This window comes from Schistocerca americana, unplaced genomic scaffold, assembly GCF_021461395.2.
Source record: "Schistocerca americana isolate TAMUIC-IGC-003095 unplaced genomic scaffold, iqSchAmer2.1 HiC_scaffold_536, whole genome shotgun sequence".
In the NCBI taxonomy this organism is placed as follows: domain Eukaryota; kingdom Metazoa; phylum Arthropoda; class Insecta; order Orthoptera; family Acrididae; genus Schistocerca; species Schistocerca americana.
The window spans coordinates 25,001-30,000 of record NW_025726276.1 but is presented as its reverse complement, the minus strand read 5'-3'; the positions used below and the strand labels follow the sequence as shown (position 1 = coordinate 30,000).

General features: G+C 54.4%; 1 non-coding gene across 1 annotated transcript in view; it reads left to right on the top strand.

The window, feature by feature from the left end:
• Positions 1-3,570: 3,570 nt before the first annotated feature.
• The window catches only part of LOC124586100, a 1,910-nt gene continuing 480 nt past the window's right edge, over positions 3,571-5,000 (top strand). Inside the window, exon 1 of the ribosomal RNA XR_006975024.1 lies at positions 3,571-5,000. This exon is cut by the window's right edge and continues 480 nt beyond it. This is a non-coding gene — a ribosomal RNA (small subunit ribosomal RNA).

Genomic DNA, 5,000 nt, shown 5'->3' with positions numbered 1-5,000 from the left:
CCACCATTGCTCAGCTAAGCCACCAACACCCACACATGTCCTACACAGGGGTGCACCCAACATCACAATACTGCCTCCTGTCACACCACACAAACAATGGCAGGAATGAAAGACACAGGTCTGCCACAAGCATGGAATCAGAGCGCCGCCTGTTATGAGCCAAAGGTGCACCCTGACGTGGCAAATCAGATGATGCCGCAGTCATTTACTTACGATAATCACAATCAACAAACCGGCCCCCCCCCCCCCCCCCAAAACACCTTTCCTTACAACAATGTGTACCTTAACCTAACCCGTATTGTACCTTAACCTAACCCGTATTGTACCTTAACCTAACCCGTATTGTACCTTAACCTAACCCGTATTGTACCTTAACCTAACCCGTATTGTACCTTAACCTAACCCGTATTGTACCTTAACCTAACCCGTATTGTACCTTAACCTAACCCGTATTGTACCTTAACCTAACCCGTATTGTACCTTAACCTAACCCGTATTGTACCTTAACCTAACCCGTATTGTGCCTTAACCTAACCCGTATTGTGCCTTAACCTAACCCGTATTGTGCCTTAACCTAACCCGTATTGTGCCTTAACCTAACCCGTATTGTGCCTTAACCTAACCCGTATTGTGCCTTAACCTAACCCGTATTGTGCCTTAACCTAACCCGTATTGTGCCTTAACCTAACCCGTATTGTGCCTTAACCTAACCCGTATTGTGCCTTAACCTAACCCGTATTGTGCCTTAACCTAACCCGTATTGTGCCTTAACCTAACCCGTATTGTGCCTTAACCTAACCCGTATTGCGCCTTAACCTAACCCGTATTGCGCCTTAACCTAACCCGTATTGCGCCTTAACCTAACCCGTATTGCGCCTTAACCTAACCTATATTGCGCCTTAACCTAACCTATATTGCGCCTTAACCTAACCTATATTGCGCCTTAACGTAACCCGCGTTGCGCCTTAACGTAACCCGCGTTGCGCCTTAACGTAACCCGCGTTGCGCCTTAACGTAACCCGCGTTGCGCCTTAACCTAACCCGCGTTGCGCCTTAACCTAACCCGCGTTGCGCCTTAACCTAACCCGCGTTGCGCCTTAACCTAACCCGCGTTGCGCCTTAACCTAACCCGCGTTGCGCCTTAACCTAACCCGCGTTGCGCCTTAACCTAACCCGCGTTGCGCCTTAACCTAACCCGCGTTGGGCCTTAACCCAACACACGTTGGGCCTTAACCCAACACACGTTGGGCCTTAACCCAACACACGTTGGGCCTTAACCCAACACACGTTGGGCCTTAACCCAACACACGTTGGGCCTTAACCCAACACACGTTGGGCCTTAACCCAACACACGTTGGGCCTTAACCCAACACACGTTGGGCCTTAACCCAACACACGTTGGGCCTTAACCCAACACACGTTGGGCCTTAACCCAACACACGTTGGGCCTTAACCCAACACACGTTGGGCCTTAACCCAACACACGTTGGGCCTTAACCCAACACACGTTGGGCCTTAACCCAACACACGTTGGGCCTTAACCCAACACACGTTGGGCCTTAACCCAACACACGTTGGGCCTTAACCCAACACACGTTGGGCCTTAACCCAACACACGTTGGGCCTTAACCCAACACACGTTGGGCCTTAACCCAACACACGTTGGGCCTTAACCCAACACACGTTGGGCCTTAACCCAACACACGTTGGGCCTTAACCCAACACACGTTGGGCCTTAACCCAACACACGTTGGGCCTTAACCCAACACACGTTGGGCCTTAACCCAACACACGTTGGGCCTTAACCCAACACACGTTGGGCCTTAACCCAACACACGTTGGGCCTTAACCCAACACACGTTGGGCCTTAACCCAACACACGTTGGGCCTTAACCTGCTCTGTAATTGTCATACGACGCGTTAAATTAGTGTAGTGTTGCCTAACTGCAACCCCCGCAATATAGTTTGCTACCCGCACTGCCCGGTCCCCAGAGTATCGCTTCATGTTAAACACCTTGCAGCTATACACTGTAATGCGGATGGCAGCAGGACGTACATGCTCAATGCCCTTCGCAGTTGTTCATTGGCATTCGCATGGCGAAGCACAGCCTACGTTGTGGTACGGCTTGTGTCAACTGTCCGCTGATGTTGTACGTCCAAATCACACACTGTACTGCACATTGGTCCTCATGTACTGAATGATACATCGTGGTACATGTGTGACCGTACCACGACTGCGCCAACAACGGCGAACCATACGGTCCAAATATTGTGCACTCAGCTACGTGTCGTCTCCCTATAAGAGCTGGATTGCAGTATGGTATGCCGTGGATGGCGATCAGCATGAGCCGTCTGTTGATGTAGTGGCGCGTGTTGTCAGACGTAGTCGTCTCTTCTCACTCACCGTGATAGCATGGTGCACTGCGTTCCACATCTGCGACATGCGACAGAGGCCGGTTGACAGTCGTTCGCGCAATGGACATCGCATACGTACGGGGGCCACCTTCCACGTGTTCGCGAAGCGTGCACATGTTGTTGCGTGTATGTGGGCAGACATAGTGTGTCGTGACACCTGACACAGGCATGCAACAATCGTTGAATTTGCAAATGGCGATGGACGTCTACGTTTGCTGGTGACGTTACGCAAATGAACAACTGGTAAACCGTTGTGGTGCGGTTGTTCTCGCTAGAGGTGAATCAGTGATGGCGACGATCGGTTGAGCTACCAACCGGTTGTTTCAGCGATACCCACCATGCCCACGAACGTGAATGGCATGTGGGTGTGAAGCGATACGCGGCGGTGGCTGGGTGGGACCGTCCCCGGCCGGTGAGGGGGGGCCTCCCGGCGTGCTGGCCGCGCGGTGCGTGGGCGCACGCGCTACAGCCGGCTGGTGGGGGCGGCCAGTGGCAGGCGCGCCGGCCGACGGAGGCGGCAGGCGGCGCAGCTGCGCGCCGGCGCACCCTGCACGCGGCGCCGTGCGGCCAAAGTAGGTCCTCGCGGGCCCGGTGCGAAGCGCGGTGGACATCTGCAGTGTGCTGGTCCGATTGAGGACTGTGTGCGCTGAGGATGCGCCGCCGCCCGGCGCTCGGCGCCGCGACGCCGTCTGCTGCTCGGTCGCCTCTGCGGTTCTCGCAGGTGGTTTGTATCGCAGCTGTGCGGACGTGTTGGCGCGTTCGCTTCGGCACCCAAGTGGGGCTTTTGTCCTTCTGTGGCGCTGGCGTTGGAGCTGCCGGCCACCGTAGGTGGCGCGTGTTGTCTCCCGCCGGCAATGCCACGACAGCACGCTCCCGGGCCTCTGTCGGCAGCGGCAAGCTCAGTTGGGAGCACGGGTGGTCGCACCTAAAGCGTCTACTCGCCAAACTCCGGGCGATTGCGCCTCTCTCGAACCCGACCAAGTACTTAGGACGGCGCTGCGCGCCGCCGGGACCTGAGAGGGTTTCGAGGTGTATTGTGCAGGGGAGCTCAGCCTCCTCCTGTTTGCAGAATAATTGAGCGGACGCTTGCGTGTTCGCGCGGGCCCCCGGGACACACTCCCGGGCGGCCGGCTGCTCAGCTCTAGTTGACGCAGCTCCCTGGTTGATCCTGCCAGTAGTCATATGCTTGTCTCAAAGATTAAGCCATGCATGTCTCAGTACAAGCCGCATTAAGGTGAAACCGCGAATGGCTCATTAAATCAGTTATGGTTCCTTAGATCGTACCCACGTTACTTGGATAACTGTGGTAATTCTAGAGCTAATACATGCAAACAGAGTCCCGACCAGAGATGGAAGGGACGCTTTTATTAGATCAAAACCAATCGGTCGGCTCGTCCGGTCCGTTTGCCTTGGTGACTCTGAATAACTTTGGGCTGATCGCACGGTCCTCGTACCGGCGACGCATCTTTCAAATGTCTGCCTTATCAACTGTCGATGGTAGGTTCTGCGCCTACCATGGTTGTAACGGGTAACGGGGAATCAGGGTTCGATTCCGGAGAGGGAGCCTGAGAAACGGCTACCACATCCAAGGAAGGCAGCAGGCGCGCAAATTACCCACTCCCGGCACGGGGAGGTAGTGACGAAAAATAACGATACGGGACTCATCCGAGGCCCCGTAATCGGAATGAGTACACTTTAAATCCTTTAACGAGTATCTATTGGAGGGCAAGTCTGGTGCCAGCAGCCGCGGTAATTCCAGCTCCAATAGCGTATATTAAAGTTGTTGCGGTTAAAAAGCTCGTAGTTGGATTTGTGTCCCACGCTGTTGGTTCACCGCCCGTCGGTGTTTAACTGGCATGTATCGTGGGACGTCCTGCCGGTGGGGCGAGCTGAAGGCGTGCGACGCGCCTCGTGCGTGCTCGTGCGTCCCGAGGCGGACCCCGTTGCAATCCTACCAGGGTGCTCTTGAGTGAGTGTCTCGGTGGGCCGGCACGTTTACTTTGAACAAATTAGAGTGCTTAAAGCAGGCAAGCCCGCCTGAATACTGTGTGCATGGAATAATGGAATAGGACCTCGGTTCTATTTTGTTGGTTTTCGGAACCCGAGGTAATGATTAATAGGGACAGGCGGGGGCATTCGTATTGCGACGTTAGAGGTGAAATTCTTGGATCGTCGCAAGACGAACAGAAGCGAAAGCATTTGCCAAGTATGTTTTCATTAATCAAGAACGAAAGTTAGAGGTTCGAAGGCGATCAGATACCGCCCTAGTTCTAACCATAAACGATGCCAGCCAGCGATCCGCCGCAGTTCCTCCGATGACTCGGCGGGCAGCCTCCGGGAAACCAAAGCTTTTGGGTTCCGGGGGAAGTATGGTTGCAAAGCTGAAACTTAAAGGAATTGACGGAAGGGCACCACCAGGAGTGGAGCCTGCGGCTTAATTTGACTCAACACGGGAAACCTCACCAGGCCCGGACACCGGAAGGATTGACAGATTGATAGCTCTTTCTTGATTCGGTGGGTGGTGGTGCATGGCCGTTCTTAGTTGGTGGAGCGATTTGTCTGGTTAATTCCGATAACGAACGAGA